General features: G+C 36.4%; 1 long non-coding RNA gene across 1 annotated transcript in view; it reads right to left on the bottom strand.

Moving 5' to 3' along the window:
- LOC135328031 (uncharacterized) overlaps positions 1 to 21,566 on the bottom strand; it is a 36,718-nt gene extending 15,152 nt beyond the window's left edge. The window contains exons 1-2 of the long non-coding RNA XR_010388757.1: positions 21,278 to 21,566; positions 11,298 to 11,376 (exon numbers count right to left, since the gene is read on the bottom strand). This is a non-coding gene — a long non-coding RNA (uncharacterized LOC135328031). The remainder of the gene's footprint in view (positions 1 to 11,297; positions 11,377 to 21,277) is intronic.
- Between the last annotated feature and the right edge of the window lie 2,371 nt (positions 21,567 to 23,937).

The following is a 23,937-nucleotide window of genomic DNA, read 5'->3' as shown; positions in this document are numbered from 1 at the left end:
AACTGGTTGGCTGGTGTCATTTCACCTTAATTCAGTCCAAGGGCATCACGAACTTGGTCGTTTGGCCCCAAGGGGAGGGAGGTCGTCCTGAACGACTCCCTTCGGGCCGCGACGCTAACGCACGTATTAAAAAGGTTTACCACAACAACATACTTCACTGAACAAGATTTTCTTCATTTGAAGGAGAGAGCAACTGAACCTAGAGATGTCCATTGTATTACTCAGTGTACTACTTGCAACGGGCTGAGATATTTGGTAAGGAGAAAGCTGGAACAATGTAGCTATAACTAGTCCTGGGCTACCCAGTAGGCTGAAACATGCTCTAGTTGATTGGCTTGTCTGGCAGAAGAGTTGCCTGAAGGTTTTTCTGCCAGATACTGAGATAACAAGCTCTTCAGCTCTGCAGCTATCTTCTCTGTTTGTAGATCATGAAGTACAGTATATTCCTGTCTTATTATTGGGAACCCCCTGAAGCTGCCCTGCCCTCCCCCACTCTCAAATAAAATAAAGACAAAATGGGTATGGCACACATAATGTTTCAAATCTTCCTGTTCGTCTCCTTCTCTTTGGGAATAATCTTGTAACCAAACATCTTTTTCTCTGCCTTGTATTGACAAGACTGATGAATGAGGAGGAAAAGAAAAGGAATGAAGAATCAAAGAAAAGACACTAGTCATCTTTTCTTGCTCCAGCTGAGTCTTCGTGACACTTTGAAATGGCACAGATAGAACTAACCAAAACATGAAGATTGTTTTGCACCATGAAGTGCTGGTTCTTTTTTGGTTCCCAACAAAAAAGGAACAAACACTATCAACAAAGATAACTATTTTATTAATGTCTCAGAAAAGGTGATAGCAAGTTATAAAATCTTACATCCCTTCTGATGCTGGGAACCTTGGGATGATACAGCATAAGCCAGACCTCTGGTCAGGGCACAGCACAAAGACTTCCAGTCCATGGTGAGGTTCACCAGTACTGTGGACTTTAGAGTTTTACAGGATTTTCTTAGAAGTAAACAACTCTATTCATCATTTTTAGTGTGGTACAAGAGGATGTTTATATGAAAACATGCAGCTTCACTTCAAGATAGACCAAGACAAGCCAGTGGCACCATCACCACTACATCAAGGGATATGTGCAGCACAGTGCAATCCTGCATATACTTAGGTCAGCTGTTATATGGATCACTAACTCCTCAATGTACAATAGTCTTCCAGATAGGACCACTAAAAGGACCAGACTTTGTTTTATGTTTTTTCACTCTTTCTCTTGTCAGGGTTCTGGAGCTTGGGGTCATTGTGCTACTTACAGGGGTGACCCAACCTAGAGCTATCCCCGAGAGCCAGGAGGTTAATACAGCTGAAAGAGGAATTTTTTTGGGTAGCAAGTGAGGATTAGCTGCATCTGACTAAAAAGATCCTACCTTCACCTGATCCCCAGGGAGTAGTCTGAGAAGGTGGGGAGCAGGAGCTGCTCTGGCTGCAGTGTAGAGGGCTGTCTCTATATGACCTCAGTTTTCTATGGGGTTTGGAGGTCAACCTGGAGCAGGTCAGGGCGAGAAACCTAGCTTGGGCTTAAGTGTGGCCCCTGGACCATGGGCAAATTGTGCCTGGGTGGGGGTAAGGCTGGTCAGGGCAATCAAGGCCTACGGGTGAACTCAGGGCCCTGCTCTCTCTCTCCTCTGTCAGGAAAGAAATTTCCCATCTGCATTTGAATCTTTCCTCCCCATCCTCCACTCCCTCTCTCCCAGCCTTTCTTTCTATATTTGCTATATTCAACATTTTCAGGATCTGTGTGTGAAGTCGTTTCCTGTACATGCTAGCAAATAAACATATGGAGCAGCCCAACAAGCCCATGCTCTTGCTGATTTCATTGCCTGCTGGGCGGTATAATGAACCACCAAATAAACTGTTCGGCAGCAATATTTGAGATTTATGCTCTAAAAAATAAGCCTAAGAATGGTAATATATGAGTTGAAAACTGTACTAACCATATCCCACACTTCTCAGAAGAGATGCTATTTATTCTTGCTATGTCTTGACAGGTATCTTCCCGCCAGGGCTGTAGTTCACAATGTAGAAATTAATCAGATGTTCAAGATAATTAAAAACACATTTTTAAGTGCTTTTGGGAAAGAAAGATGTGGAATAAAGGGACAAGTTCTTAAATGAACTTACAGACAATGATTTTACAGTTCAGTTCTGCTCAGCATCACCGCCGAGATGAATCTTACAGTTACTTTCAGTTTATTTGCAGATTTACAGTATCAGCAAAGCAGTTATGGACATTTTTTTCTCAAATGAAATGCACATTAGGTTTTTTTTCCCTATAACAGCACGTAATATAGAGGAAATAAAGATATTCTGTTCACAAGGAAAAAGAAAAGCGTATAGGAAAAAATGAAGGGATTTCATGACAAGCCTGAGCTCCTTAGCTGCATACATGTACAGTGGAGATTCCTTTTCCAGAGAGGTACCGGGGCTACTAACAGTCCCAGAAGCCCTAACTCAATAGGTCTCCAGCAATATATCTGTGACCCAGAGCCTAAGAGCCAACAATGAGTACAAGGGACTTCTGACAGGATAGAGCTGGCTTCCCCTCCAAACCAGCATGAGCTATGAAAATTATGAATATTCCCTGGGGTTTGCTTAAGCACCTTCCTCCCATCCTCCCAACAGGTAAGAGACATTCCCTTTACTCTCCCCTTCTCCAGTGTGTTTTCCCTATAGAAGGAAAAACTGGAACCATTAGATAGATCCACTTCCAAAAGCCTTCTTCCAAAGATTCATGTGAATATTTTAGGAGAAAAAATCCATCCCTTGATAGTTTTTCACTGAAAAGATTATGCCTTTTTAATGCCCTCTGAAATTAACATATATACCTTCCTGATTAGACCAAGAAAGGGAAAAAGAAGTAGGACCTTTCAAATCCAGTGGAGCAAATTATGCTTTCAGCCACCTTATGCAATTCTGGCCACATGCAAAATATTTATTGAAAAGATTGCTTATTAGTTTGCTTGGGTTTTTTTGGTTTTTTTTTTTTTTGGTTTTTTTTTAAGAATATCTTGCTCTTTTCAAGGCTCACTGTCCTTTCTGGCACTGAAACTACATAATACTGAATATGTGTGACACCACATTAATTTCCATAGCAGGGGATTATGATATTACAAACATGGAATTAGGTCCACTTGAAGGATCAAAGCAAAAAGAGAAGTGATGTGGAGAATAAACCTTTTCTGCCAAACAAATAAATGTCCAGGATAATAGCATAAAATAGAAAGCAACTGCCCAACTGAATGTTTGTAACTTAACCTGAACTCATGATCCATGGGGATATTGGATTTTACCTGATATATTCTTAACCAGTAGAAAAATTCTGAGCTGTTTGTTTTCTTTTGCTTTTCACTGCAGCAGTGCTATTCATACAGAAACCAATACAGAATCTGAAACAATATCCTGGGGCCATTTTCATACAATTTAGCATCTTGTATTCATGTGCACCAGGGAACAGCTACGCTTCCCATTCACGTTGCTAAGTTATTGCAGTACATTTGTGGTTGATTTTTCCATTGATGCTACAGCAGTGTATAATTAGCAGCGAATAACTTATTCCATGAATTCAACCTCATTTTCTCTTTGTGGAACATCCACAAATAGATAAAAACATATCCCTTATTTCATTTCACTATATAAATGAAGAGAAATTTTCTTTTCTAAGTTCTGAAGTGTTTGTGAGTATTTTGCTGAAATCATTCAGTAACTGAATTTGGAAATTAAATGTTTGACAGCTAAGATTTTTCACCTAATTGCCGTAGCTTTTTATCCTTAAGTTCAAAAAGCATTACTATTTCATGGTGAGATACTCATCTGATACAAATTGGCACAAATCTGTGAATATAAGGGTTGCTTTGTGAGGCTGAAGAAAGAAAGAAAACTGAAGTGGCATATTATATTTAGAGATGTCTTGGACAAAAGAGAAAAAAATATAAAAGAAAAAATCCTACTTGCTCAAAAACACTACCTTATTTTTCTGTACGAAAATTTTTCAAATTATCCACCAGCTTCCCTAAAACAGTTTATAATCTCCTTCTGAAAGGGATAACTGAAATTTGCAGCAGGTGGGCAGTCTCTTTCACAAACTGGGGCTCTCAATGAAGCAGAAGAGCTCTTACTCTTTCAGAAAAAGGTAGGAAGGGAAGTGTGATTTTTGTATTTCTTTTTCACATTGCTTTTCTTTGTTAGGTCATACCAAATCCTATCTTCCTCAATGCCCAGCGATAGTCAGTTTTACTTTCACAATTGCACTTGCTAAGTGAAACCATGTATGGCAATGACACTTTTCACTGGAAATATCCATAACAGGTCTGAAAATGTGTGTGTTTAAGTTAAAATGTATTCTTTCTGCTCCACTTGTGTACATAAGAACTACTTTCCTTGAAGATGGCTATCACACACTCACAGAAAGCAAACTTAATTAATCCACTTTAACTACCTTTTAACTTTCTGTCCAGCTATAGACATTACCCAGAATATTCAGGTACTCTATGTTTAGCAGTTGGATACCACAATGAGGAAGGCCACAGACTTATTTTTCAGGACAGTAGGGTGAACATTAGAAATCTTTCTCCTGACTTTGTAGGTTTTAATTTAGCCCTTTAAAAGTGCCCATGCGTGTGTTAAAAATTCTTTTTCAAAGTAAAAATGTGAAATGTGCCACAAGGTATCCACTTAGAGTTTAGTGTAATTATTATAGACAAGCAGTCAGGTTCGATAAAAACAAAGATGAAACAGCAAACAAAATTCCCTATTTGTCAGGGCTGAATCCTGATCCCTAAAATACCCCAAATAAACCCCTTTAAAGTCACTAAATAAATCTTCTCTTTGAATGAACTTTGCCAATCAGACGCACACACCATGAGCAAATTAAAAGTAGGTATGTACTGCCAATGCACGAATGACAGAACCACCAGCAAATCTAATTGTGTATGGAGCTTGAAGATCCCACTGGGTAGTGTAGGAAATGGAGAGTTCTTCACTGAAAATAATTATGTTCACTCTAGGCTGTAGAGCCTAGAGAATTTAAAAATTAGAAGGAAAAAACCCAAAGAAACAAAGAGTGAGAGAATTTTCTTGCCAGGTCTGTTTATCCAAGCTCACAGCTCTAAGATTAATCCATTAGGACAGAGAGGAAGAAGATTAAGGAACTCAAGATAGTTTTCATTCTTTGCTGTATCTTCTTTTTGCTTTGAAGCTATTTGAAGGCCTATGTCCATAACATTGTGGCCTGTCAAGCACAAGACACTGCTTATGAAACAGATGTCCAATACATTTGTATCATCTGTGTAGTGGCACATACATACAACTGAACAACAGGAACTGGGTTCTCACAGAAGGTGCAGAGGGATTTTTCATATGCGAATGAGACACACCAAAATAATCCCATTTCAAACCCCACCTTGTTTCCTAGCAGCATGAGTATTAGGACAGGTATTTACACTAAGGAAGGCAGGAGAATGGTAATGGAACATAGCATTCCCAAGGAGTTCTGAATCAAAAAGATAAATTCTTTATATAAATTTGAAAAATTCAGGAATCATTGAAAGCATGGACAATTTAAGTAATCATTACAGAATGGGAACAGAAAATTTAAAATTCACAATTTCATAATTTCATAAATTTAAATTCATAAAATTTAAAATTCATAAATTCGTTATTTGGCCTTAAAATATGATACGTTCAGTCAGTCAGGCAACAGAAATGCACAGCAAAGATATTAATACAGCCTAACTTTGCATGCCAAAGATTGGATTGAATAAAGTATTAATGTGTATATACAACTCAAGGATCCAATGTAGAACACAATGTGTCGAAGTATTTACTACAAACCATTTGTTATTTGGTTAGTTCTAATATTGCCCTGGTGGATTTCTAGTTATCTAAGTTCAATTTTTGCCATAATATTATATGGCTCATATACTAAAAAAAACCCCAAACAGATATTTTTATTTGAAGAAAAGTAAAACTGTATTATACTGAGGGCATAATATATGCCTTGCCAATAAAAACATAAAATAAGCTCTCTAGGGAACTAAGACTTAAGAAAACCAATGGAAGAGAAGAATTGTCATAAATAGTGCAATATCTGACATGTCAGAGAAGGAATAATTTTCTACTCATTCATGAAATCAAAAATACTGAAAAGCAGGCACTGATTTTGCTACTGTAAAAAGCACAAGTAGGATAAGACCCAGAGAAGAATGAAGAATTTACTGGCTTAAAAGATTGTTTAGATTAAGGTAACTTGCAGCAGTTTGATCACAGGGTAAGTTATAGAAAAACAGTTATGGAAAGTGAAAATGTACAGAAGCATCAGAATGTGCCTTGAGTCTAGACAGGACCAGACTTCCATCCCTGTGCTGCTTTTCAAAATTTATGGTAGCATCGTAGCAAGCTGTTATGCACAGTGTATTATTCTAGTCCTTACACAGTTCTATAGTACCCCCCAAAATTCAAGAGATTTTGGAAATAACTTAGCACAGACCTTCTAAATAGGAAATAAAAGTGAACTTTCCCCTGAGTACTTTCTAATTCTAACCATGTCAAACAAAAACAAGGTGAAATTATGTTTTTAAATTGGAATTTTAAATTATGCTTTAATTGGATTCAGAGGTGAATAAAGCACCTATATTTGTGTGTTAATTTCTTCAACCAAAACAAAAAAAATTATTTAACCAATCTGTAAGACACATAGGTGAAATTATGACCCACTTTAAGAAGAGATAATAGCTTCTGCTTACTCAGTGGAAACAGAATTTCACCCCATACAGTGCCACTCCCTCCCTTACAGTGCTGTGATTAGCAGTTGCTCGAAAAGAAAAAAAGTTAGCTATTGTAAAAGTCAACTGCATATGCACAACACACAAATAACCTCTGAAAATATTTTTCATTGCTTTGATTAACCTGACCCAAAAGACAAGAAGCAGAGCAGCACTTCTGTTGTAAAATAAGCATGGACATTCCTCTGAGAAAAACAATACTGTATTCAAGACACTTTGCAACTGCTTTCCAAGGAGGAGACATATGATCAGACCGTCATTCTTCTGCCCCAGATATTGTAGATGCAGAAGCACAGAAAAACCTTTGGAGCAGAAGCGTGCATCTCCATCATCTGGAATCAAAACTGGCAGACCTCTGAAATCATTTTCATTCCTGGCACTGCAAACCTTTCTAATTCAGCAGAAGCAGAAGCCAAGTGATGGAGATGTATTTGCATCAGTTTGTTGTTGACCTGACAACATTGACTGTTCTTCTCTGTTCTTGGAGCTACATTATTAGAGACTCCATCCTATCTCCTATTGTCAGTGAATCCAAAGCAGGCAGCCAAATAATGTTTGTCTAGACCCTGATGAAAATTTTAGTCTCTAAAGTAAAAGTAAGAACATAAAATTATTTCATTGGTTTGCATGAACTGCGTACATACTACTAAATTACCAGCATTTTCATGTTGCTAATATCTCTTCTTTGAACCATGTGCACATAGAAATGGCTTTCACAACTCAAAAGACTGATATGGAACTTGGAATGCCTCTAGAAGTACACCTGGCTTGTGCAGCACCACCTCATTTCATCTTCCTTACAACTTCAGGATCTCATGCAATGTTACTTAATAACTGTAATAAAGCTGCAAGAAGGTGACAAATTGCATTCTGCCAGCAAACAAAAGGCAATTTTTGCCTGTGTTACCTTGGATGTATTCTGTGCACTGAGGAACTGATAATTTTCTTGGCCATGTGCTTTATAGTCTTCTGACAACTCTGACTTTTCATATCAGACCACAGCAAAATGTCCATTATTATGGCTTACAACCTGCGTGGAAAGTACTGTAATAAGAAAATGCATGTGAGGAACAAAGAAAGTGTGCTGCAGTGTAGGAAAAACTGGCCCAGTGAGTTTAGCAAGACAGACTGACTCAATAGCAGTAAAAATGGTCTTTACCTAAATATGTAAGATCCAAGATCTGCCTTAAACAGCAGATATTTTCTCTCTTATTTCAGACTTTGCATAACCTTTACTAAGACTGCTATACAATGTCATTTTTGTTGTTTTTTTTATTATTTTTTTTTCTTCCTAAAGTAAATGAATGCATTGGCATTTAGTTCTAAGGTTGTGCAAATTCTACGTGGTTAACTAGAAGTAAATAGTTTGTCTGGTATTTTTACAGAAGCCTGAACATATACAGATCCCTTGAGTATTACATAGACAGGAAAGATTCTCACTCTCACTTTTTAAAAGCCTCTGTACATATGATGGTCACACTCACAGGGCTAACTGATGCCAGACCGTCTGTAGATAGTATTGCCTTTCCTCTGCAGGCTTTCAAAGACACCTGCTCTGCAAGTCACTTCCTTGGTTAGATAGGGAGCTTAGGTGCTTATTTCAGGAAGACATTTTGCCAAAAAGTTAGATACAATTTAGGTATTGCTACACAGGCAAATTGGATCTCCCTTTGTTAGCTCTGTGAATACCATTCAGTGGCCTCTTTAGAATACGCTTCTAAACTGATTTCTGTGTTATTCCTAGTTTGCTTAGATCATTTTTAGTTTCTTCCTGCCTACCCTGCCAACTCACTGTTTTTTCAGTATAGACTGTCAAACTTGCTCATCTTTCCATAATTAATTTGTGATATAGTAATAATAATTCCAGGGGGAGAGAAATAGTTCTTCTCTAGACAAAGAGTGTAGTGGCTGGAGTTATCAGCTGCCAATGTTACACTATACAGAAAAAAAATTTGCACGTAATAAGTTTCCTAAGGATTTCGGGAGCCAGAAACTTGGACTTGTACCTGCATGTTAAATCCACAAAGGACAAAGGATTTCCATTTATTTACACTGGTTGTGGGAACAACATTTTGAACATTAGGCAGCTGAATTCTTTATGAAACTATTGAGAGGTGCAGAGAGTGAGGTTGCCTAGGAATGGAATTAATGCTAGGGATTTAACAGAATTGATGCTAGCAATTAGGCAGGGAATTGGTTTAGTCCATACCCTTGACCCCTTTCATTTGTTGTGTTAATAGGTCACATTTGGTATCCACAAAAAGCAACTTAGAGATTGTGAATTTGATAAGATATACTAATTAATTAATTAATTAATTTCCATAAAATAACATCGACAACAGAGACAGCATAGACTAAGAGCGGTAACATGATCAAAGATGTTCCAGCTCCTCAAGGGCTACACCCACCAGACGCTGGTAATACCAAAGTGATATCTGGGTCATTACAGAGATGACCAGACAATGTAAATGTCTGACGCCTTTCACAAAAGCTTGCCAAGAAAAGAACTTGCCAAGCTGAATTGCTGTGTCAAGTTTTCTAGACCTTTGGCCTGTCAAGGACCAGTTTGCAAGCTGGCATGGCCAGATGTTGAGTTCTGAGGATGAAGAATGGGTGGAGAGGGAGTTTCCCTCTGTGATTATCCATTAGGCTGTCACTGATAAATTCTAATACAACTGGCATATTCAACATAAAATGAGGGGTACAGAAAACACACCAAGGGAGAATCTTAAGGTTCCATAACTTTCTGCTACAGTAGATGCCAGAGATTCCTTTTGGTCTAATGATTAGCCTAGATCAGCACTTTGTCTTTCTAAGAAAGGAAAAGGGTCAGAGACAGACAGAGTCTCTAACACTCATATAAGAAGAGTAAGATTCTTCTTACTCTGGTAATTGTGAATGGACAGTGTTGTTCTTCCTCCAAAAAACTGTGATTCATATTGATGATAAAATGAAAAGACAACATGAAAATTAATAACACAAACAAAAAGATAATATGCACAGTGCAGGAAAGTGGAAACACAATAAATAAATAAAAAACGTTGCTTGGGAGTGAACCAGATATAGCTCTGGCAGACAGTATTTGGTTTCCTAATACTATATTGCATGCAAAATTCTTTCAGAAGGAGAAACATTCCAAGGCAAGACACCAGTCATAAAAAATAACAATGCATTGCCGATTTTGGCAACATTTTCTCAGGGCAGTTGCTTGCACATCTGACAACATCATGTAGATTGCAAAATACTGACCAATTTAGATCACCGCAGATGCTTTCTTGTAAAATCTTACATACTTCACTGAGGCTGAAATTCAGAAATACAAGCCACTTAAAATGACAGTATTTTAAAAGAAAAAAATTATCATATTCTCATTTAAAAAAGAAATGGCTGGCAACCAGTGATGACATAAAACTTCTTTTGAAATGAGAATGAATATCATGTCTTTTTTAAATAGAAAGTATGAGTGTTTCAAAGGAGTTTATAGCTTTCATATGGCTAACAAATATGTTTGTAAAGAAATTTTCAAAAAATAGTAACAAGAAAGAAGTTTTCTTCATGAAGGAAAACGGGTGAATAAAAAAATAAAAGGAATCTTAAAACACATATTTGAATGTAAATATCAACTAATTGATATTTACAGATATTCTAGATTTGCCTTTAAATATATTGATGCAATAAGATTATTGTTTCACCCTAGAAGTAGTTTATTTAGCAAGGGCTAAACAACTTGATAAACCAAAGCAAATTCTTCAAAAAAAACCCTGAATAATCCTTACTCTCATATACAAGCACATCACTAAACACTTTGATATGCCAAAGTATCCCACTTGAAGAACAATTTACTGATCATTTCAAAAGTTGAAGTACCCATATGGTACTTTACTTACTAAATAGAACACTGAACCTAGAAAGTTAAGCAGATAAAGCAGTAACAATACTTTGGAAACTGCCACCTCTTTAGCCTTCTGGAAATCAGAGAGAAATAATTGATTAGTTTTCAGTTTACTGCCCCAAGAAACAGAGAGAGCTGTTCCTTATTTCCAAGAGGCAAAATCTCACTGACCTTATGCATGAGCTCTTGTATTCAAATGCCTTTCACCTCGGTATCATCAAGAGTCCTGTTAATAGGACAGGAGTGTTGTTAGCTAGCCTTTCACCTCATCAGCTAGGGAACAATCCTGCAAAATTCTGAGCATTACTGAGTGGTACTAAGAACCCTGAATTCTCACTGGAATTGAAGAAGAATATCAACTTTTGGTATCTAGTCCTGAACTAAAAACATATGTTAAATATTTAGTTTTATCTACTTGTAGTCAGAATCGGTATAAGCAGTTTATACACTCTGTTTGTGCTCACTCAACTTAGAGGAAAGCCACAGTTGAGTGGCTTGACTTCCTTCATTTAACAATAACTACTAAAGACAACAGGAGCATAGCATGTTGCAATATCACTTTGCACCTACCTGAATAGGCACAGCATTTTCATTCATTCTCCATGATGTATCCGGCAACCTTTTGAGTGTTCAATGTACATTCCAGTCCCTGCAATACAATAGGGTTATGAGATTAAATAAGACAAAAGAACAATTTTTTTTTCCAGGAAAAAATATGTGCACACAAAAGTTGTGTTTCAAAAATTATTGTGAAGTCAGTTTTAAGTATCTTCCTGATAAAGAGTGAGAAAGCCATCCTAAATAACCATGACTTTGCTAATAGTTATAGCAAAAATACCACCTTTTATATACTAGATGTTTGCACTCTAATAGCATTGTATGGAATATGACTGATTGCACTTGCCACCCACAGAGTGCCAGAACAGTATGAGGATTTGTTCTTTAAAGTACTTATAAATACTCTTGTATTGCACACCCTTTTAAAGAATTTCATATCTTATCCAAGCACTATAGTGAAAACAAACACACAAACAACTGGTATTAGGACATTTTTATGAGTTTAAATAAAATACATGAAGTTCCTGTTCCCAGCTAGAGATATGAAAAATCTCTGACCTGGAACTGATCTGTACAGTATTACTCTTGTTAATTGTATCTGAAACTACCAGGTATGGTAAAAGATATTCCATAAGACAAAAACATCTCATGACATCACCCAGCACTTATTTGTGTTATTTTTTATGTATTAATTGATTTCAAAGTTTGACTAACCAATCTCAGCCCATCAGTATAAGACTTCAATTTTAAAATATACATGCAATATTGACAAGGAGCTTGTCAGGAAATGAGTGTAATTTGAGAAAACTGAAATTAAGTGATACAAAGCAGAAATTTGTTTCTCAGGAAGAAAGTAGAAATCACTATTGATTATGGGCATAGGAAAACTGATTAGTATCTAGGAATTAATCATCTATGTTTTACAAAAGTGCGTTAAAAGACAAAGAAGGATGAGACAGACTATGTAGTTGTAGAATTTAAAGAGGCAATACAAAATTGATTTGCTAATGGTTGGAACAACCAATGTGAAAGGAGGATTTTGGCTAATGGTAAGACCCTGAACTAATTCCTTAAATTTGAACTATGCTGGATTTGGGATTAGAAGAAGGAGACTCAGAATCAATTTGAAATTAAAACAGATGTGTCCAGTCACTACAATGATCTAGACCAATGCACTTCATTCACAAACACTGAGGTATTCATATCTTGAGCTAGATGATGTATCTGAAGCTCATTTTTAATTTTTGTTGCATAATAAATGTTAAGGGTAAAACATACAATGATAAACTAGGAAACCAAGCCTCAGACCTTTTCTAAAAATCAGTGTCAAAACTTCAGGTCTGCTGTGCAGAATGATTCAGTAAATTCCCAGTCTGTAAAATGTGAAACGTTTGTATCATTGAGGAAGATGCAATAAAACCTAAAAATAAGACCCTCTGCCCCCCAAGAGCCTGGAGAACAGTTGGCATTTCTGACACCAGCTATTTAGATATTGCTGATATTTTTCAGTTCTGAGGCAAAATTTAAGCTAAAATTCCCTATCTACCTGAGACCAAGATGTTAAGTTTTATTCCTCTAATAGACTGAATGTTAGAAATAAACTTGAAATGGATATAAACTTGAAAGGTGTATGTACCAAGAGAGAAGATGCTCCAGGGTCAAAGATACATGTTTTATGGACCCAAGATAAATCTTTATGCTGTCATAGATTATTTCTGTGATTTCTTCTCTAGTGCACTTCTGAAAAATCTGGGTAACAGCATTTACCTAGAATACACATTGTGGGCCTACATACATTAAAGGCCAGGGGGAACTTAACTTCAAGGACAGTGGAGCCATGCCATGTACACTATAGAGTATTTCTATTACAGCGGCACTTCATGAAAACATTTATAGAAATAGATCAAAGAATTCAAGCCATGTAAACAGATAAAAAATATCTGCTTTTGATTGTTTTAGCAGGACTGTCTTACAGTTTGACCCTCCATTTGAAGACTTTGAAAAGGCTTGGGCTAAATTTAATTTAAATTAAAAGCAAACAAACAAAACCAAAACAAAAAAAGGATGAAAGTTCAAGGGGAAGGCATAGCTATGTTGCTATCTGGAATGATTTAACAGTTGCTAGCAGGCTTGCTGCAATAGATAGATTTTTCCAACTTTAGTCCAGGGCTTTCAACACTCTCCTATCTCCCACATTCGATTGCCTTCTATGAGATGAGGGAAGGTGTTTCTGACAGCACTTCTTGATTTAAATTTGTACTGTTGGGCAACAACATATCAGCCATAGTGCACCCCTAGTGGATTTGTACAGGCTGGGGGATATAGCAATATCCTATTGGATTTTTTTGCTATCACAGGCAGGATGCCAGACACAACAGAGAAAATTAATTATTAACAGCACTGCTATCTTTCTAACTTAGCTTCAAGGCACTATTGTGTTTGCTCTCACTGATGGTGATCATTTCTCAACTGCTCCATGTATAATGAACTGCATATGCCTCTTAAATTTCAGCCCTTAATCTAGCAGGTTATCTGTTGTAACCACAAATCCTGTCGTTCCCTGAATATGCAGGTATTGGAGCTTGTGATTTAAACTACAGACCTCTCTGATGTGATTGTAACATATACAGGACTACACTGAAGTGCATGCTGTGACAGATATATTCAAAACTGGAAAAATTCATGGAGGTTGTCTGTTCAGAGACTATACATTCGTATATTCCAAATCAACCAGCATAAATTCTGTTCTGTAACTAACACGGAGAAATACAAATACTTTATATGTACTCATTTGTAGGTAACAGCTGTCATTGCTTCAAGAAGGAGATGATTCCCTTTCAAGTCCCCAAATAACTTAAATTATTGTGATACTCAAGATCATACCCGAACAACCTTCATTTTTTTGCCGCCTTAAAAAAAGGTATTTCCAATGTCTTCATAATTCAGCAGTGAATTGTTCCTTCATGGTCAACAGCATCTGCTTAGAGTCCTATATAAACAATTAAAAACTAACAAATCCATACAAACCATATATAATATTCATTGCATGTTGAGAGATGCATGTACTACACAGTATTGCTCTCCTAGGCCAGACTATAAGCAGGCTGAGGCAAATTAGGTGTGAAAATGAAGAAATAGATTATGAAGGACTTTCAAAATGGCCATAAAATGAGCATGCACTAATATTTTTGCACCAAAACAAATATATGCTAATCCAAGCGAAGATGAGGTTAAAGCTATTTGTTTTATTAATATTTCTATAACACCAAAGTTATTAATGTGACCAAATAGGCAAGAAAGGGGCAAGTCCAAGATAATTAGAAAGGGATGTTTCATTAGCTTTCTTAATCTGAAGGGTTTCTACACTAAGTCTTATGTTCATGCACCAACTCAGAGCTGTGCAGATAGTTACAGCTCATTTTAGGAAAATACTGATACAAAATATATCTTTCAAAAAAATTTCCCATGCTAGGCTGTCACAAGTTAAAATTCTCAAAATGTGAGTCAACAAGTCTCCCCTCAAAGGAAAAGAAATATTGCTTAGCATCAACTGAAACATTGTCATTTGAGAATTTGAAAAGGATTCACTTTTATTTTTGTTTACCCTTACACTGTTTATATTTATTTCATACATATTCTTACTTAGAATTATTCAAATAATGGTCTTATAATTGTGAAAAAAATAATTCTGAAGCAAAAGATAGAATTCCTTTTTGACATTTCAACACTTTCATAACTACTTTCATTTCTTAACTACTTCCTGAAACAAAATTCAGCCAAAAATTTGTGAAAACTTCCCAAAGACATTGGAGACATGAATAAACTGGCATTTTTCAGGTCATCATTTGTCATAATGCATCCCCTCTACAACTTCTCTGCGACTAGTTATCCCTAATACTAACCTATTTCATTAGATTAGTGGTAATACTCAAACACTTGCAAAGAAAGGCTAGGAGGACAACTGCACAGAAGAAACACAGAAAAAAAATGTTTTTTATATTTACCATTTCTTAATTCTTTCTGCCTGTATATAACTAAGTATTTAGGTCCATATTTTGTATATTAGATTCAAGGCCTGTTTTTGAAAAGTGTTACAATGGGTTTTGTTTTCTTTTTTAAAGTTAATAGCAAAATAGTTCAAAGGTAGTACCTCTATCTGGATTAAAATTTTACCAACATTGAATGAAATTCTTGCCATTATTTGCCAAAAAATCTGTTCACCATTTCTGCTTGCTTATTTGGATCACAACTAAAATTCGTTCTGGACTGCTATATCTGAAAGACTTAAAGAAATCATGGCTGCATATGCTGTGTTTTTAAAATATATCAGTATATACAGGGAATGAAGTAGATAACTATTAAAATAGGTTTTCAGAGTCACTTTGTAAGCTATAATAAATTTACTGGGTTGCCACAATAGTCTATATGGCCTTATATACTCAGAAGATGATACAGTATAAGGCCAGTGTTATTTTCAAAGACTGATAATGTGAGAGAAGCAGGAGAAGAAAGAACAATGGAAGAGTACCAACAAAGATTTTTTTCATCAAATCATTGTGCTCCTTTCACTCAAGGTATGATTTGACAGCTTGATATAATGCTCTTTGAATAGTTTCTGTTCCATAAAACAGAATGTTGGGAAAAGGGAAACAACTTCAGCCCTCGAAAACTCTATAGCACTTCCTCAGTTTGAATGCATTGTAAATATTTGTTAGGTACTCAAAGATGCAGCTGCCAGTTGATCGGATAAGGAAAACAAACATATAATCCAAAAATTCATTTGGTAAAGAGACTTACTGCAAATACTCAGCTGCTCTGTTGGAAGCTATCAGTTTGTAAGCAACACCTGAAATCATTTGTGTGTCAGCAGTGGGATGTAGATTATTTTCCCTTTTTTGGATGAGCTGATTCTGGAATGCTAGTACTGCTGCAAGCCATAAAATTTTAGGTTGAGTTTAGGTAGAAATAAAGGTGTGTGTAGTTAGAAGAGTCATTCCTACTCAGCTTTTATGACAAAATATAAATAGTTCATATTTCATGAATAGCTTGGCAAAAATAAATTTGCTCCAGAACACTCAAGCTGAACTTCTGGAGAGGATTCCATATTCCAATATCTGCTCCTTACCAAATGCAGCAGGTAACATTTAGGACATCTATGCAACTTCACTTCCAGATACTGATTCTTTCCTTTCATTCCTCATTTGTATTCTGTTTTCAACTTCTGAAGACTTCTAGAAGTTCATTGAAGTAGCCATACACTGCTCTCATGTTCAGGAAAATGTAAAATTCTGGAAGATGCTGGAGAAATTATAAATTTGAACTTAGGATGAGAAGGGAAGCATGGAGCAGATGTACCAGGCCTGCAGCATGCAAGTATTCCCTTCAGGACTATATAACTCTTTCCATATTTGTTCCAATGGATTATAGTCCCTGTAGAGAGTTCCCTTGGAACCTCAAAGCTTTTTCCAAGATATATTATACTGGAAGATGAATATTCGCACATTTTCTGGTTAATATCATCATCACTATCATGATGATTTCAATAGTAATTGTGCTTTAATATTTTGTGGAGCTGAGATCCATAGGAAACATGTTTCATTCGAGCTGTGTGTGTAAAGCCAAGGGGCAATTGCACAGTCTTGCACAGATCTCAGAAGAAGTGTAACTTGGACAACTGTAATGCCTAGCAGTTCCACACGAGGTAAAAGCTTAAAATCCATAGACTTACTGGAGAGGCCTGATGGGTGAATATCTTCCTCTTAGCAGAGCCAGATTTGTTACATGTATTCCACTCATTACGTACCCTCTTCCCACTTTCCCAGCATACTGAGATTGCCTCCATCGCAGTTACAAATATGATCAGAAATAATGAAATTCAGAACTTGGGAATTTTCAGGTCCTAGTTTGGAAGAGTATTGGTAAATAAAAGGCAGATAAAGTTGATTCAAATATAGTCTGTACCTCTGCAAAAATATTCTGCGCTTTGTGAAATATGAACAATACATACCGAAGTTACTTCACAGCAGTACTGCAAAGGCTAACAGAGCATTTTAAAAGCACAGTAGAGCTTTCAAAGGAGGGTACGATGTAAATCCTTGATATTTGCTGAGTGAAAGCAATGGGTATCCTTTTCGCTTCCATGTTTGCTGAACAAGCTTTGAGCCTTATCATATGGTTTTATATTTCACTCACTTGCTTGTTCATTTATTTTCATGGAACAATCCCCACAGAGCAATACAGAAAAAAGTAAAATGTATGAGAAATACTATCAGTTCTCACGTGTCCGTACAGCAAGAAACTGAAATTATAATTATTCACTGTGTTAAATAACATCCCTTTAATGTCTAACATTTATTTTGAATGTTTGAATCCAATTACCGTGTAAGAATAAAAACCCTAGCAGTACTATATCTTTCAGCACAGGGGGTTTATGTAGCTGCTTTCCATCTACTATTTGTACATTTCCAATTTGTTTAGTAGAAGAGTATAATTAGGGAGAAATATAGGAGAACAGAAAACAGCTCAATTCTATCAGAAATTTATACAAATACAGCATGATACAAGAGGGTAAAGCAGGCAGAGTATTAAAAAAGAAAGGGATGAAGCATTTAACCAGGCAAATAACTTTATCTACAAGACAATGCAATTCAAACAGGAGTGAGATGGTTGACTAACTCGGTTATATATGACCCTGTTAAAGACGATCAGAGAGAGCACCTGAAATAAATGTCAATATGATCCAAAATACTCTCAAGGGATACCAGAACTAAGGCAAGTGACAAGCTAGTATACGTCTTTGTCCTACAGAACTGATGTTGCTGTAGCTACAGCTAGAGATAGTATCACCCAGCACATAGAAGCTGTTCCCAAACAACCTATAAACATTTGTTTGGACATTCAAGGTAGTATAATCACAGTGCTTTTTAAGCTTTAAAATGGAAAAAAATAATCATACACATATGCCCCCACACAAAAGCAAAGAAGTTATTTTTTTACGTGTAAGAAGGAGAGAAGGGTAAACCGATAAAGAACTTTACAAGTGATAGTGACTGGACAGATTATACTCTACTCTGTAACTGAGGGCATAAGACAACAAGAATTACACATAGTATGGATCCAATTGGAGAGAAATGTCTGAGAGCTGAAAGAAAATAGATTCCTAATTATGAGGAAGAAACTTAATGAATTACAGACCAAGAAAAAAAGAATTACAGACTTATCTCTATTTCAGTATTTACGTGGCAAATTATAAAGCACTTGAGCTATTAAAAGAAATAGTCAGCATTATGACTTTTTTTTAATAGTGTTCCCAAAATGCTATTGTATTCTGGCTGAGTGTCATTGTAATATCTCGAAACCGAACAAAGAAAATGGTGTTTATCTTACTGTGCAAAAACCATCATATCTGATAGGGGGTCTTCATTTATTGTGACCAATTATCAAATAAGGGATTGTACATATTGGTATTTATACATCTATGTATTTGTGTACATATTTGCATAATGGGAATTCAGAATAATTACTAAACTGTAGTATGTATGATTCTAGAAAATATACATCCCTATTTTCAGACATAGGCAGATTAGTTAAATTCAAAATCCTTTTGCTCAAGTAAAGTGTCATTTGGGTCAAGGGTATAAATCAAGGCTTGTAAAATAAGTATCGCACCCCCCTGGAAAAAATGGTCCAAGTAATGTTTTACTGTTCAAAAAAAAAAAAAGAAAAATAAGCATTTTAGTTGTGTATACCACATAATATGATACAATGGGTGTTTAAAAGCTCAGAAGAAGATGAATTAATGTCTAGATGCATATTATTCATGTGCAGCTTAGATTTTCTAATGTGTCTAGTGTTTGTTTCTAGCTCCAATATCTTTGGAAGACAAGGTGTCTTGCAGAAGCAGCAGTGTAAAATCAACACAATCCTAGGTATCCTTAGAAGTTTTATTACCAATGGAATTTGTTTTGCATAGATTTACAAACCACAAAATCATTTTAAAGCAAAATCCATACCTGCTAATACTTTTTGCTCTTTACTAGTCTGCCACTTGTCGATTAGTTTTACAGGCAAATACAGATGCCTAAAAATTTCTAAGGAGGAATTCACTCACCTTCAGAGTGCTCCCCTTAAAAAGTCAGTAGGCTAGACATATTGTATTTTTAATTTTCTCAGCACAACATGCTCAAGTGCTCTGATAAGTAAAGTATATGTCTGTATTGGCCTGGACCCCTCATGTCTGAAGTAACTAGGCATGTTCTGAAGAGCAGGAAGTTATGGGTATAACAGATTATTAAATAGTAGCTTTACAATAAATAGCTTTTAAATACTTTTTCTTGCCTTTAAATATTTTTCTCATATTCTAATGAACATTAATACTCTGTTAATACAATGTTTCTACAGCATGCGTACAACACCAAGTAGAAGAAAATTAGCAGTGTTAATGAACCGGTAAATCTATACTCACTCACTCTTCCCTGCCACCTTCTCTTTTTTTACCCCCCACTATCCATGTTCCTGTCTTGAATATAACCAAAAAATATCTATATGGACTAAATGGAAAGGATGAAAACTATGGTAACCTTTATCCCTTGAGCTATGTGGCTACAAACACTCTCAATTACACTTGCAAGGATTCCTCACAGCTTGGTTTATCACCGTGATTGCTTGCATTCCTGTGGTCATCTGGGTTTGAGAAGGTCACTTCAGTGCTGGGAAGAACTTTGTAAATGCATAATGGCTATTCTCAGAAGATGCTTTCCTTCTTTCAGTGCTTGAAGAATTCTGATTTAGGGAAGGAATTGTTTATGTTTTAGTTCTGCAAAATATGTCAGCTATACAGAAAGAACTGAGTGACAGGCAAAACATAGCCCTACAACATCCATAAGTATTTCTAAGCACTGTTTTGCCTGCTCCTCTGCTTTGAATTCACAAATGATAAAGAGGTAGAGCTGGTAAGTGGAAGCCTGCATATATATCGCCATCTCTCTCTTTAAAAATAATTAAGGGTGTAAGAGGCAGCAAATCCTGGCCTTGTCTTAATGTGGCATGGTCTGAGAAAAATAAACCTTCATTGCAGTGTTTTCACTGAGTGGTGAAAGCTGTCTGAGAAGGGGAATGTGCAGTACATATGTGGACCCGTTTATGTTACAATTAATGTAACTGGGATGTACTTTCACCCGTAGTCATGAATTCAGTGTTTATTTTCTGTAGCAAATTTGTTTAATAAGTACCATTACAAAACTTAACATGTGCATTTTTTGTGTGTTTTACTTTGAAATGTTGCTATAGTATTCAGGAGGGGAAAGTGGGAATACATAGACAGATGGCCTTAAGTTCTTAATAATTTTTTTTTTTTTGGCCTATTCCCAACAGATATTTTGCTGTTTTCATGTCAGGATTGGGCAAAATGGTCTTCAATAAAGGAAAAAATAAGCCAAACATTTTCTCTTGAGAGAATATAATTATTTAAATAATATTTACATTTTTTTAGTTTCCATGGGTCTCTGCACTCCCTGGATGAAAAGTACTTGAAGACTGAAGCAAAGACTGTAACAGTAGTCTCTCAAGAGGGAACATCACCTTAAACAAAACAACTCTTTTGGCCAGATTGACTTGACAGTGACATTGCTGTTCTATAAAAATGTCAGGGCCCTGAGGGCCCTCCCAGCTCTCCCCATCCCTGGCACCCTCCAGGTCTCACACAGCCCCAGCCCTGGCCCCATCTCAGCCCGACCCGGGGCCATCAGGTGCTGCCCCATGACGACGCAGCAGTGCTGGCTCCAGCCCCGCCACGGCCCGGCCCTGCCCAGTCACAGGTCCCCGGCCTCCACCTCGATGCAGTCACCCTTATTTTTTTAAGATAGTTCCCCTTTCTCATTAATTTGAGAACCATTAAGACCTGGTACAGCACCAAAAATAATATAGAAGATAATTTTTTATACTGCAAGTATAAAAATAATAAACATTCTAAATAAATAAACATTTCTGCTCACTTGACTGCCATCTTCTCTCACTTCCTCATGTAATTTCAGTGCTTGAATCACTTTTTCAGTTCAGTTGTAGTATTCATTTTTTTCCTGAATGACTTCAACATCCTCCGTTTCACCACTGAGTTTAGAATTAAGCCTGCTTGTATCCTTGAAGAGCTGTTTGAGAGTTATGACATATATTAAAGTTCAGACAATCCAGTCTTGATACTACTTGAATTCTGCAAATTACTCTTTTTTTAACATGCAACGTACAAAGTGTGTAATGAGGTAAATGAAGTATGCCTCTTCACAGCCTACAGAACCTTTTCATAGTGCAAATGTTGTAAACTGCAATAGTTGCTGGTGCTTTTGGATATTAAACTGTGGTAACCTGTGTCCAAGGCACATTTCCAAGATGTGTAAAGGGCAAAACGCAGCTCCTGTGGACTTTGCCCAGAACAGTCCAGTTAAACTAAAAAGCAATTTTAATCCAGTAGTCTCAGTAAAGTTTTTTCTTTTCCCCCTGCAAAGTTTCAGCCTTTTGCCATCAGCTAGCTCAGAGCCTATACTGTAAAAGAACTAGTTAAAGTGACTTTTACAGTGATTGTGTGTCCATGTCCTCAATAGCAAATCCATGGAACTGTTTCTTCAAAGGCTTTCTAATGCAGTTTATCTGTGAACAGAGACAAAGCTTGGGAATTTTAACACAGCAGAGAAAACAAAAGTGGATTCAGAATAGGAACATGGATTTAGTATAGAAACACTTAGAAGTACATGCTTAGAGCTGGCTCTAGCATTCTACCTACATTTTTTTTACTTTTAGTTGAATACAAACATGCACTCTTTATGTTCCAATACATATACCTTTCTAGTGTACAAAATTTCAGTTAAATAACATCCAAGTTACAGGGATATGAGCAGTTTACCATATAGTATAATTGTGAAGTTTAGAGTCAAATATTTGGGAAGTGAAGACAATACCAGCGTAAAACCAGCAGTCAGTAAATTACTTTGAGGTACACACTGTTGTATTGATAGTCTGTCACAGGTGCTAAATATTCAAATGTTGAAATATATTAAGTAGTTTGGAAAATAGTAGATACCCTTAAACTAGCAGACCTGTGCCACTCTATTGAGATTCAGATATTTTATTTAAAGAAAAGCACTTCAAGTGAACTGCAATTGAAGTCTCATAGCAAAGATATGTTAGACAAGGAAGATCAGAGGTTTCAGAAACCCTGCACACCTAAAGGTTTTATAAAGAGTTTGCATTTTCTTTTTTAGCTCTGATAAAGATTTGACAGTAGATACCAGAATTTCACCACCTACTTTTTCAAAGCTGAAGTCTTTTTGACTATAGGTATTTCCTAGATTACAACAGATAGAAGTAACAGGTGTTTTGAGTCTAGATAAGCACTGTGGTTCAATTTACTACAGTATCATGACAAAGAATGATGGGACTTTATTCAATTCACTAAGTATTATTCACTGTAGGAGGAACTACAGCTGAAAAGAAGGAATCAAAGACTTTACGACAGTGATAATCTTAATCTTTCTTTAGCTAAAAGAGAATACTAATCTTATTTAAATGTGTGGGGGAAATATGCATTAAGAAATCACTCTGTAGACAAGTTAAAGCATTTGCAAAATAGCTGTTCCAGGAATTGCTCAGAAAATTGTGCAAGAAATCCTCTGTGCTGGTAAATCCAGTGGTAGGAGGATGACAGCTCAGGGATTTTTTTTTAAATAGAAAGCAGTTTTCTCAGCTAGAAAACTTCCCTGACCACAAAGGGAAAGATTCACTCTGCAAATACGATCTTCATTCTGTTATATGTCTAGCTTCATGATGCAAGGGGTACCTCTTAAAGCTCTGGCTGCTGAAATCAAGAGATTGCAGAAACAACTCAGCTTTCATTTTAAAAAGGAATACACGCTGATCTCTCCTATATGCAAAGGAAGCCAGGCCAATGTTCAGGTTCAGAAATAAGAATAGGAATTATCTTTTACTGTTTCAAATCTCATTAATTTTAATATCAGTCTCCTGGCTTCAAGAGGTCCTGGTCCATGGTTTTTCAGAGTTAGGAACTGGTAACACTTTGCATTTCTACCATGATAAAAACACAGGTAGTCAAGAATATATTTCAGCATGTTAAAAGGTAGATCAAATATTGGGAACAAGAAATGTTGCCCAACTATCAAAACTAGTCCTATATCAAAAATAGTAAATTCTCTCCCCACACACAAGATTCAGCAAATGGCTTCTACGTCCCATGTAATAGTTCTCATTCAAAGCGATGGGGGGGAGCTTCATGTTTCAAACACCAGGAAGGGAAGAGACAGGGCATTAAAAATCATTGCAGAAATTTGAAGTCAGTTCAGTGGAAACAGGATTTTGCTGCATCAAGAATTCCTAAAAGAAGGAGATATCTTAGGACATGTCCATGTAAATGTAAACATGCAGACTCAAACTCAACGCAGAACAGCTTATTGGCTCCGGTACAGTGGAGCACAAATATGATTATACAACTTCCAGCCCTGTATCGCCTCTGCTAAAGCAGTTTAAAATAATATTGTGTTAACCAGTCACATTTGCTTCTACTAGAGGTAAGAACTGATATGGGAAGAGCCAATGAATTTCTGTATCTTGGCCTCACACTGGCTTTTGACACTGTTTGAATAATATT

This window comes from Dromaius novaehollandiae, chromosome 3 (genome assembly GCF_036370855.1).
Source record: "Dromaius novaehollandiae isolate bDroNov1 chromosome 3, bDroNov1.hap1, whole genome shotgun sequence".
In the NCBI taxonomy this organism is placed as follows: Eukaryota; Metazoa; Chordata; class Aves; order Casuariiformes; family Dromaiidae; genus Dromaius; species Dromaius novaehollandiae.
This window is presented reverse-complemented; position numbering and strand designations above follow the sequence as displayed.